The 12,823-nt window shown below is 46.0% G+C and overlaps 1 protein-coding gene across 3 annotated transcripts in view; it reads left to right on the top strand.

Annotated features, from left to right (window-relative positions):
- Positions 1-78: 78 nt before the first annotated feature.
- Positions 79-12,823, top strand: part of KCTD21 (potassium channel tetramerization domain containing 21) — a 16,033-nt gene continuing 3,288 nt past the window's right edge. Inside the window, exon 1 of one of the 3 annotated variants that reach the window (XM_007122211.4) lies at positions 79-166. The gene's annotated coding sequence lies outside the window, so the exon portion shown is untranslated. Of the gene's footprint in view, positions 167-630; positions 657-11,192; positions 11,242-12,823 lie in introns of those variants that run through there. The other 2 variants (XM_028501596.2, XM_028501595.1) reach the window with 2 other exon arrangements.

Below are 12,823 nucleotides of genomic sequence, written 5' to 3' on the forward strand. Positions count from 1 at the left end.
AGTCGACGCGCCGAGCTGCAAAGAGCCCATGGAGGACTACAAGTTCCCGAGCGCAGCGCGCGGGTCCTGGGCCGCCACGCCCCTAGGCTGGGCTCCGGCCCTCCGCCCCCCTCGCAAAGCTGCGCTGGCCGCCCGCGGAGGCGAGGTTGCCGAGCGAGGGCAGGAGGTGGGTGCGGCGCGGCCGGGGGCACGGGGCGCAGGGACTGCTGGTGAGGGAACGGCCCACCTGGGCACCTGTCCTACCACGAGAGGTCATCTAGCCTACCCTAGCCTTGCCATTCTCATCTGTGCAATGGGGATAGCAACGCCCGTGGCTTGGGGGGAGGGGACGTTTATGGAGAAGAAGGGGCGGAGCGGGTGGAAGGAGCCTGGATGGCTGGTGATAGTAAGAAAAGCCCGGATAATAAGGGCCGAGACTGTGGGAGGAGTCTGGTGGGTGGGGCATGGAGGGGCGGGGTCTCTAGATAAGGAGAACACGCGTGAGATCGGAGAAGGGGCTGCAGAGTGGATGCTGAGAAAGCCAATGAGGCAAGCCTGGGATGGATTGGGTGGAAGGGGCCGAAAAGCATTGGGGAGGGAGGGGTGGAGACGCAAAGATGAAAAGGATCCCTCTCGGCCCTGGAAAGCCCAGTGTCAGCAGCGCTGATATAGTTTGGGTAAGAGTTTGCCCGAATGGGTAAATGCCTGTGGATGCACAGAACACCTTTCTTTCCTTGTGACTAGAAGTAAAGAGCCCATCCCATGAACTCTGCGTCACATATATGGGCTCATTCAGTTCACACCCTGTGAAGACGGCACCATATCTCTTTAGAGTTGAGGAACCTGAGGCTCAGAGAAGTAAAGTGACTTGCCTAAAGCCACCCAGGATTCCTTACTCCAAAGAGCCTGCTTTTTTTCCCTGCACTGCACGGAGGCAGAGGTTTAATCTGTAGTGAATGGCAGGGAACAGACGAAAGTGTCCATGCCCTGCCCTTAACAGGTTGTGTGACAGGACCATCTTCCTCAACCCTTCTCAGTGCCGACCTAAGGCAACCCTCCTATGCTTATTGTTAGGATGAAATGAGGCAATGGATTTGAAAGCCATTTGTTTATAAATTATCCTTGATGTGAAGAGCAGGAAGACCATAAGGAAGAGTGGTCAAAATGAGATGCTTGGGCCTGAGGAAGACCACAAGATGAAGCCTAAGGGTGAGCCAAGAGGATGAAGGAAGATTCTGGAAGAGGGTGGGGGATGGTGATAGTTATTGGAAGTCTGCACCAGATGAAAGAATACTTTGCTGTGCAAACCAGGTCAGGTGGCTTCCCTTCTCCAGCCCACTTTTCCCAGTTGGCCAACTCCTTTAGGGGTCCATGTGTGTCACCTGAGTCTGGGAAGCACCTTTTCTCTCTGTGGTGTGGGCATAATGGAGGGAGCCTGTGAGCGTCTTAGAGATATGAACTGGGCAAAACAGGGCTAAAGATACAGCTCTTGGGTGTTGGGGAAGGCCAGGAAGAGTGGTGCCCCCAGATAGTCCCCAGGGCTGTGAGCCAGAGTCTTTATCTGGTGGGCTGTGTAAGGTGGGGAAGACTGCTCCAGTTTATTGGGAGACACATTACTCACTTTGAGGGTTGTCATCCTCGAAATTTACCCAACTATGTTCTATCCATCCCCTACACAGTGGGAGTTCTTACATTTACTTCCACGTAATTACCTGGGCCTTGCCCTGTGCCTCAGATTCCAAATTAAAAATGCAAGAGACTATTTCAAAATAAAAAGTTTTAAAAATTCAGGAGAGGTTGGTAAACCTCCCTATTGGTAGATGAGAGTCTGGGACTAGGAAAATGGATCTGACTAAATGGGAGGAGTTGTCCCCCTTCCCCTGTCTGCCTACTTCTTGGGGTACAGAGAGGGGAGATCCCTGTCCTAACAGGGTGGCCAGGCACCCGTTTACTTAAGGAAAGTGGGCCTTGGTAAGGAGTGAGAATAAAATGCTCTGGAGATGCAAAGAAGGGAGGAATGAATTGCAGCTGAGGGGCCTGGCAGATGACTGGCATTTTCTTTGCAATGCAGGCAGAGGGATAGCAGATGCCAAACTGCAGAGATAGGAGAGGGCCTGGCGTGGTCTGTAAAGTAGGGATAATAATAAGTACTTAATCTATGAGATTAACATGCATAAAGTGCATAGCACAATAGTAACTGCTCGGTAAATATCAGCCGTTTTTATTACTGCTATTGTTGTTGTTATGATCACCATCATATGCCTCAGAATTGGTCTAGGGCCACACAGCTAATAAAGGGGCAGAGCCTGATTCAAACACAGGCCTAGGTGATGCCAAAGCCCATGCACTTTCCTCTCCCCACAAAGCCCCTACAGTTCTTTCTACCCATCCACATCTTTGAGGCCCAGAAGTGGCCCCTCTTTGTTAACATTCTTGGTAAGCCATGACAGGAGTTTCTTTTCTGCTGTAGTAGCGGAGACTCTGGGTTCAGGAGAAAGCAGGGGAAACAAGCCCTGAACAGCCATCTTCTCCCAGCCTGGATCTCAGCATGGAGACAGGCAGGCCTAGTGTTGTGGTTTCTGTGGGGGGTTTAGTCTATGTAGAAAGACCACTTGGATTTAAATTCTAACCCCTCCACCGACTGCGGGCTATTTTAGCTAAGCCCTGGTTGGCTTCCTCCAGAGCGCTGAGATGTCAGGAGAAGATCATGAGATGTTAATGCTTCTTAGTAGTAGTAATAACATCTAATATTTATGGAATCTGGCTATTTATTGGGGCCAGGCACACTGACTGCAACTTTACATCTACAGTCCCAGGAGGCAAGTGTTCTTTTCTTGCCCCTTCCTTCAAAATAAAAATATTTTTAGCATTTTCAAGCCTACAGAAAAGTTTAAAGAATAGCCTTTCACCTAGATGCACCAATTCACATTGCCAATTTTGCTTTTACACACGCACATTTTTTGCTAAGCTATTGAAAAGTTATAGGCATCTCCACACTTGGCCCCTAAATTCTTCAGCATGTATCTCCTAATTATAACATTTTGCAACATAACCATAACACCTTTATCATACCTAAGAAAATCAGCAAGAACTCAATATTGTCTAATAAACAGTTGAGATTCAAATTTCTCCAACTGCCAAAAAAAATCTCATATATTTTTTTAATCAGATACAGTCAAGATTCATTCATTGCATTTAATTATATCTCTTTAAGCAACTCATTTAATCTAGATAGAGCCCCTCTACCTGTTTAAACTTATTTTATAAATAATTGGATTCAGTTCGGTTTTTTGTTTTTGTATTTTCTGGCAATGTTGTGTACTTACTGAATCACATTAGGAGACATATGATACCAGAGTCCTACTATCCATGAATGCTAAGTTTGATTATTGGATAAGGTAACAGCCTGATCTCTCTATAAAAGGGTAAGTTTTTCCCTCTTGTAACGAACAAGTAGTCTGTAGAGTGATTCTTTGAAACTGTCGGAATTATGTGTCCAGGATAACCTTTCACATCTGTTGATGATCCTTGCCTGAATAGCATCATTGAGGGTTGCAAAATGGTCATTTGCTAATTATGTCATTCTTTGTATACTTATTAGCTGGTATTCTTTGTTACAGAATAACTTTTTCTGTGTGTGTATGTGTGTGTGTGTGTGTGTGTGTGTGTGTGTGTGTGTGTGTATGTGTGTTTGTCTTTCTCATTCCCTCTCCTGTCCCTCTCTTTTTTCTTTTTGGAGTAACATAGACTCATGATTATTTTTTTTAACTCAATGTGTTATAACCTATTATCATCATTAATCTTTTTGGCGTTCAAATTATCCCAAATTTGGCCAATGAGAGTCCCTTCAGGTCTGCTCCTGTGTTTTGGTTTTTGTTTTGGTTTTTTTTGGGTGGGGGGAGATATAATTGACATATAACATTGTATTCATTTTAGGTGTAAACATGATTTGTGTATATATTGCAAAATGGTCACCACACATAGTTACAACATTTTTTTTCTTGTGATGAGAACGTTTAAGATCTGCAGATCTGCATTCTTTTGACTTCACCTCAGTAATCTTTGATTTCTTCTTTGCTGTATGGAAAGAGATGTTCCAGGCTCACCTTAAACTTTTCCTGTCAAAGTACTGGAAGTACTGGAATCATCAGTTCCTCCAGGAAGCCCTGGTTTCTTTTTGTAGGAGACAACGTTTAAAAAACAAGATCTGGGGTCAGGTGTGCTCATTGCTACTCGGGTATCATTGCTAGGCTCTTGAGCAGAGCTAAGAAATGATAGATGGATGGATGGATAGATAGATAGATAATTATCAATGCCTTGTAGATTCATTGTTAAAACAATTGGTCCTCACTGTGTAAAAGGAGTAGATTGCATGTAAAATAGCTTCATTATGGAAGCTCAGTGAGCAGTAATGTAGGGAATTGCACAGAAAGAGCCCTTGCCTGTGCTAAGGCTCTGTGAGTGTATGGGCTGTTGGCTAGGACCTCTGTGTCTGGGTTCAGTCTCTTGCTCAGGACCCGGGTTAGAGAAGACCCCAGGCTGCCTCCAAAGGACTGGTCCTCTGAGCAGTGTCCAAACCTGGAACCTCCCAGAGGCTGTGACTCAGAGGTCAAGAATGGACACAAAGCCCTGGGCCAGGGACTCATCTTCCTTGGTTTGTGAAGTAAAGATAATGTGATCTGTCCTGCCTGCATCCCAGAGTTGTTGTAAGGATCAATATATATTTATTTTTTTAATTGCTAATCAGTCTTTTCAACACATTTATTACAAAATTCCTTCCCCTTTTCATTGTCTTAATACCATAGTTCATTGCCTTGTAGTCTGATTTCCTACATTAAACTAAGATATATTATGCTTTTTCAAATATTCTTTCAGGTTATCACTCACCAGTTTTTCCAAAATAAGATTTTAATCTTTTTTTTTTAATCTTTTGAAAAAATACTTTTGGGAGTTGGACTAGGATAGCATAACAACTGTAATTAATTTTAGAAGAACAACTTTAAGATATTCCCTCTCAGAATCATCACAAGTCTCTCTTTATTCAAATCCTGTTTATGCTTCTTAATAAAATGCCATAGCTTTGTTTTTGCAGGGGGCACAGGCTTTGAAGAGAGACCTCACTTGGAATTCTAGCTCTGCTACCTCTAGCTGTGTGATCTTAAGCAGCTGTCTTCACCATTCTGTGCTTCAGTTTTATAATCCAGAAAATTGGGATGATAATCGTACCTACCTCACAGCCTCCTCACAGCCTCGGTGTGGTGTTGTAATGAAGATAATCTACAGGAAAATGCCTCACATAGCTCGGGGTGTGTCCTCAGTGCTCAGGAAATGTTGATTCTCTGTGCACTGGTCTCATGTAGGTCAGAATCAAATTGAGGGGCAGGTTTGAGAGCACCTGATAAGAGGTAGGAGGGGACAAGTGATGAACGTCTCCAAGGGGTTTGGCTGCTGAATTCCCAAGGAAGTCATTCAGAGCATGGCAGTCAGACAGGCCTGGGCTTGAATCCTGGCTCTGCCACTGCTTTCTTTGGGCAAATTCCCTACCTCTTAGAGCCTCAGGTTCTCATTTGTTAAGTAAAGATAATACTTTCCTCAAAGGAATGTTACGAGGATTAAATGAGTTAATGTGTATAATGCACCTAGCACAGGTAGGATACCCAATAAGTCCTCACCAGGCAGTAGCTGTGTCCCTTGTGAGGCCTGCAGGAATGGAGACATAGTTTTAAAGTAGGACTCTCTAGAGCGATGTCTTGACTGCCCTTTCTTATGGGACACCTACTCTCAAAGAATTATATTTCCTTTGTTACAATTAGAGGTTGCAACCGGGTGATTTTTCAGGCCCCAGACTGGGATTGGCCCTTCACATGGTACCAGGCTGGGCCTTAAGATCCACCACCCCTCGTTTTGGCCACAGACCCATTTCAAGGAGGAGAGAATTTCCAGCCAACTCCCAAGTTCCCAGGCCCCCTGGCCTTCCCTGCCCAGTCAGATGGTCTGAGGATCTGCATGGCATAATTTCCTGGTTTTCTCAGAGAGGGAAATAAGCTGATCTTTTTCTTGGTTCTTTTCAAGTAGAGAGGCAGACTTGGAAAGTCTCCTGCTTAAGAAAAATTATTTGTTCAGACACAGTGGTAGGGTTTCTTTTATCTCCTACTTCGTGGTTCAGTTTGCATTCTCATTCATCTTTTCTAATCTGGCTTTTAAAAACCTGGCTTTTTGTGTTTTGCTGCTTTGTCATTAGGCATCATGAGTTGGTATTAAAATGGAAGGGTACAGACCTCTAGTGGACTTGTGGTGTGTCAGCTATGGAGGGGCTCCAGGCCATCCAGGATCCTGTCCCCATATCCTCAGATGTGAGCGGGCAGAGTCCCAGGCCAGCCATGAACTAGCTGCCGAAAGACCTACCCCAATCTGATCTGGACAGAGAATAAGGGAGTATGCATCTCCCACTCACGCTGGGACCTCAAGGTGGGAAGGGGAAACTATCAGAGGTGTTGGACTCACACTGACCTGGATTCAGATCGCAGCTCCTCCAGTGACTAGCTCTGTAACCTTGAGCAGTCTCTTAACCTTTCTGAGCCTCAGTTTCCTTATCTGTAAAATAGAGATAATAGCATCTATCTCACAGGGTGCTTGTAAAGACATCAAATGAGGTAATGCATGTACAGAATCAGCACAAGAGTATCATCCTCTGTACTTTTCTATATATTTTTATTAAAAATAAATAAAATGCTACCATGTGTTAGGCAAAGCATTATAAAAGCAGGAGGTGTTGTACTCAGCAGGTGGTAGCTAGTATCTTGTCAAGCAAGCTGCATAGCAGTATTTTAAAAGGCTACTTCAGGGATTCTCACACTTGCTGAAGCTATTAAACAGCCTTTTGTTGCTATTACAACTCTCAGCAACCTGTGCAGTGGAAAGAGACTGAGCTTTCCACTGGCTGGCTGTGTGTCCTGGGCAAGTCCTCAGTCTTTCTGAGTCTCTGTTTCCTGTCTGCCAAACAGAATGATGCCTGCTTTGTAGGATTGCTATATGAATTAAAAGGACCGATGGGTGTAAAGGCCTCGGATGTATTGGAATGCTCAGTGCATGTTCATTCCTTCCTCTCTCAGCCCCTGCCCCAGAGTCCCCCCAGCACCTACTGTGTGCTAGGCAGTGAATATGCAGGGACACTGCTCTCACAGAGATCACAAACTGGCAGTGGTTTTCACAAACAATTTTTATCACAACCCACAGTATGAAGGTACACTCTATATCACAATCCAGTTCCTCTTCCTTTCTCTGTCTATGTCTCTCTCTCTCTCTCTCTCTCTCTCTCACACACACACACACACACACACCACACACACACACACACACACACACACACACACACACACACACAAAGGAAACAAGTTTCACAACACTATATATGTAAAACTGGTCATAACCCAGTGTATTGTATTGTCTGTGACATAGTCACAGTCTTGATTTTTTTTCCCAGTTTATGAAGGCATAATTTATGTGCAGTAAAAGTCACCCTTTTTAGGTATACAGTTATATGAATTTTTATAATTTTTATAGTCATTTGTCTACCAGCACATCAAGATATAGAATATTTCCATCACTCCAAAATATTCCTTCATGCCTGTTTGTAGCCAGTCTTACCCCTAGCCTTTCCAGTCACTGATTTGATTTCTGTCTTTTCCAGAATGTTGTATAAATAAAATCATATGCCATGTAACCTTTTGAGGCGGGCTGCTTTCACTTAATAGAATGCTTTTGAGATTCTTCTGTGTTGTGGTGTGTGTCAGTAGCTAGTTCCTTTATATTGCTGAGTCATATTCCATTGTATGGATGTACCACAATTTGTTTATCATTTACATTTTAGTTTCTGGGATTGGGCAATTCCAAATAAAGCTGCTATAATCATTCACACATGGGTTTTTGCATGGACATGTGTCTTCATTTCTCTGGGATAAATATCTAGGAGTAGGATTGATGGGTCATGTGGTAACTGGATGCCAAAAACTGTTTTCTACTGTGGTTGCACCATTTTGCATTCTCACTGTCAATATATAAGAATTTCCATTGCTCTATGTACTTATCAGCATTTGGTATTGTCACATTTTTCATTTGAGCCATTGTAATAGGTATACTGTGGTTTTAATTTTCATGTCCCTAATGACTAAGGATACCAAGCATCTTTTCATGTGATTATTTGTCATCTATATATCTTCTCAGTGAAGGTGCTTGTTCAGATCTTTTGCCCACTTTTTAGTTGGGTTGTTTATTTTCTTACTGAGTTTTGAGAGTTCTTTATATATTCTGGTTAACAATCATGTATCAGATAGGTGTTTTGCAAATATTTTCTTGCAGTTTGTGTCTCATTTTCATTTTTTTTTAATAATTTTTTAAAATTTATTTATTTTTGGCTGCGTTGGGTCTTCCTTGCTGCGTGCGGGCTTTCTCTAGTTGCGGCGAGTGGGGGCTACTCTTCGTTGCGGTGCACGGGCGTCTCATTGCGGTGGCTTCTCTTGTTGCGGAGCACGGGCTCTAGAGCGCCGGCTCAGTAGTTGTGACATGAGGGCTTCAGTAGTTGTGGCTCATGGGCTCTAGAGCACAGGCTCAGTATTTGTGGTGCACGGGCTTAGCTGCTCCACAGCATGTGGGATCTTCCCGGACCAGGGCTTGAACCCGTGTCCCCTGAATTGGCAGGCGGATTCTCAACCACTGCGCCACCAGGAAAGCCCTCATTTCCAATTTGTTTAATGGTGTCTTTCGAAGAGGAGAAGTTTTTCATTTGGATGAAGTCTAGTTTACTAAATTTTCTATGGTTTTTGCCTCTTAGGTCCTATCCAAGAAATCTTTGCCTAACAGAAAGTCACAAAGATTTTCTCCTAGAAGTCTTATAGTTTTAAAAAGATTTTACATTTAGGTCTGTGATCCATTTTGAGTTAATTTTCATATATGTTACAAGATATGAGTTGAGGTTCTTTTTTTGCATACGGATATCCAGTGATCTTCATCTTGAGAAAGCCAGGGAGGAGGGCCATATGCAAAGCAGATCATTACATGATGGAATGGTGGGCTGTGCAAGGGACCAGAAACCCCAAGAGGAGAGCTGGGAAGGTGGAGATCTGGGGACTGCCTTATCGAGGCAGTGACTCATAGGCTGGGCCTTACAGGTTGACTGCGGAGATGGTGGAGAACGTGAAGAAGGGTGGTACGAGGAGAGCAAAGGCAGGGCAGGTGAGGGCGGATGCGGAGGTGTCAGGAGTCCCGGAGCATAGAGTGTGGGGAGAGGCAGGATTAGAGGTGAGATTGGATGAGCAGGGTGGTTAGAGCAGGCAGTACTATGTCAGGAAGATTGGCCTGCAAACTAAAATGGAAGGTGGACAGAAAGGCGGAAGGGAGCCAAGTGAGGATGATGACGCCTGAGCTCCAGGAGTTGCCATAGGGACAGGTACAAGGGGACAGTTGAGAAAAATGTTAGGATGTGGAGTCAGGGCTGCCTCTCAGGCTCAGGCAGATGGGTGGCTAAGAAGAATCAACAGCAGGTTCTGGGGAAGAGAGGTTCTGTGTGAGGCTTCTGGTACCCATAGAAAATTCGGGTGGAGGTGTCCAAGAGGCAGCTGTGTACGCAGGGGGGCTGGAGCTCCGTGGCCAAACCCGCCTGCCACATTCATGAAGCTTCTTAGCCCCGCGAGGTGCCAGTTCCTGCCCCCTTGTGTCATTGTGGCTCTCAAACAGAGCCTGTGGATTTGCCATGGTGGACACCGTGGCACTGTGACTAGGAAATAGGGGCTTGAAAGGCTGAGTTCTCTGACTCCTGGGTCTGGGGAGAATACCACAGGGAGCACCCTCGTCTGGGGTCAGGAGACCTGCCTTCTAACCAGCCTCCGCCCTGACTGACAGCAGCTCCTGGCGCTGCCCTGGACGAATGATCAGGAGCCTCACTGCAGGGGCTCAGGGGCAGGAAGGCAGGTGCTCTGCTGCTTTTGCAAGCAGAAAAATAGGCGTTTGGGTGCCCATCCAAGGGCCCCCAGGTATGCCCTGTGGTTCCTCCCTACCCCTCTGCTTTGACCTCTTCAGAACTAATGTGCTTAGGAGATACAGCCCATAGAACTGTCTGCAGCCCATAGAACTGTCAGGAAAGACAGCCCAGCCTCCCTGTCGCCTAAGCCTGCTCTTTCCATGGAGCTGAGCCACTTCACAGAGCCTGGGCCTTAAATCAAAGAGGAAAAGAGACTGGAAACTAGGTCCGGCTCCTGCCTGGACCCCATGGAGAGAAAATTGGTCAGACTCAGGCCCCAGGCCAAGCATCCGCCTCAGCTGCAGGTCTCAGCACAGCCACCCCCGCTTCCTCGGATCCCTCCCCCTCCCCCTCTCTGCTGGACACCCCCTCCAACACTGTCTCACAGCCCATCTGCTCCAGGCTTCTGCCGATGATTCTGTAACTTCATCATGGGCTTGTTTCTCTTCAGACACTCCAGATGGTTAATGTCTTTCTGCAATATCAAAGTGCCCCATTAGACAGGGAAAGAATTACAAAGGGCCCTCCCCACAGAGAGTTGGGTGGGACAGCCGAGCATCTTCCACACCCAGCATGGCCTCCATCCTCTGAAGTAAGGGGGTCTCAGTGCAGTCAGCCTCCTCTGAAGGCAGGTGTGTGGTGAGAACTGCCCTGGCCCGCTTGCCACCCCTGCTGGGTGACTTTCGGGAAGTCCCCCTCTTGGACCTCTGTTTTCCCATCTGGACAGTAAACATGCCAGAATTAATTCCAGACCTACTCCCACATCTCTTGGTACATCTTCCTTCCCTCCTTCCTTCCTCCCTTCCCCCCCTTCCTCCCTCCCTCCCTCCCTTCCTTCCTTCTTTCCTTCCTTCCTCCCTCCCTTCCTTCCTTCCTCCCTCCCTTCCCCCCCTTCCTTCCGTCCATTTCTTTTTTTCTTTGTTTCTTTCATTGTTGAGGTTAGAGTTGATTTACAATATTAGTTTCAGGTTTACAGCACAGAAATTCAAAATTTTTATAGATTATACACCATTTAAAGTTACTATAAAATATTAGCGATATTCCCTGTGCTGTAATTGGTACATTTCTCTTGTTACTGCACCCTCACTGTCTCTTGCTGTGGTCTCCTCTGCCAGCCTGGGCTCTTCCCCAGGGCAGCACTGGGGCCGATTCCTCCCTGCGCTCTCCACGCCCGACATTCGAGGAAGATTGCTGAATTCATTCCACAGGTTGGCTTATGGGAAAGTATCGTGTTTGAAGCCAAAAAGGTACATCCCCTGATTTCTAGAACCTTAAAGAAAAGTTAGAATCCAAGACTTCAGGTTGAAGGAGACACCAGCCCTAGACAGTAGAGGCTATGAGATCAGTGGGGGAATGGTGGGCGAGAGTTGTTAAGGAGTGGAGTGGGTAAAGAGCCTTCAGGAAGGGTGCTTGGTGGCAGAGTCCCACATTTGTGCTGACCTCAAAGCAGGTTTCAGAGGAGGCTGGGGTGCCATCATGGGAAGGGAAGGGCCATCAGGAGCCAAGAGCATCTTCATGGCAAGGCAAGTTGTCATGGGAGGATGAGAATCCAGAAAGGAGTGTCACTTAGAATCCAGAGGGTTGAGTGACCCATTGTGGGCCTGGTAGATAGATGGAAGTGGTAGTAATCACAGCCATTTGTTGTGAGTTCTTTTAGATGGAAAAAATAATTAAATAAGGCAACATCGGTACAGCAGAAGGAGCACGGGGCTTGGAGTCCTAAATCTCAGAACGTCTGTTAAGTACCTACAGTGGACCAGTCTTTGGCTAATAAGCATGAATACATTTTTCTCTCTCATATAAAGGGACCTGGGCTTGAATCCTGGCAGGACCCTTCACCGGTCTGAGCATAGGGAATGAATCCTGACGCAGTTTCCCTTATCTGCACAGTGGGGATGATTGGTGATATTGTCTATGTCAAAGGATAGTATGTAAGCAAATGTATGTAAGAGCAGCTAGCATAGCATTCAGTCCAGGCACATTTTCTTTCTTTCCTTAGACCAGTGGTTCTCTGTCCTAACTGAACATTTAGAATCAGCTTTTAAAAAATACCAATGCTGAGGCCACATTCCAGGCCAATTAAAACGATTTCTGGAGGGTGGAACCCAGGCTTTGTTTTATCTTTTCATTTCTTTCTTTTTTTTTTTTTAAACTCCCTAGTGAACCTAATATGCTTTAGATGGTGTGGCAATTATTACCCATCCATTTGTTCATCAAGTATTAATTCGTTTCAACTCTAAGGACCTACAATAAAAAATTGAGAACTGTGACTACCCAGATGTTATGGACTGAATGTTTGTGTCCCCCAAAATGATATGTTGAAATTCCAACCTCCAATGTGATGGCGTAAGGAGGTGGGGTCTTCGGAAGATTAGGTCATGAAGGTGGAGCCCTCATGAACAAGATTACTGCCCTTATAAGAGATTCCAGGGCTTCCCTGGTGGCGCAGGGGTTGAGAGCCCGCCTGCTGATGCAGGGGACGCGGGTTCGTGCCCGGTCCGGGAGGATCCCACATGCCGCGGGGCGGCTGGACCCGTGAGCCATGGCCGCTGAGCCTGCGCGTCCAGAGCCTGTGCTCCGCAACGGGAGAGGCCACAGCAGTGAGAAGCCCGCGTACCGCAAAAAAAAAAAAAAAAAAAAAAAGTGATTAAAAGAGATTCCAGAGAGCTCTCTTGCCCCTTCTGCCATATTAGGACACAGCGAGAAGACAGCCCTCATCAGACATCAGATCTGCCCCTACCTTTTTTTTTTTTTTTTTTTTTTTTTTCCTTCGGTACGCGGGCCTCTCACTGCTGTGGCCTCTCCCGTTGTGGAGCACAGGCTCCGGAC

Source organism: Physeter macrocephalus, chromosome 16 (assembly GCF_002837175.3).
Source record: "Physeter macrocephalus isolate SW-GA chromosome 16, ASM283717v5, whole genome shotgun sequence".
NCBI classification, from domain to species: domain Eukaryota; kingdom Metazoa; phylum Chordata; class Mammalia; order Artiodactyla; family Physeteridae; genus Physeter; species Physeter macrocephalus.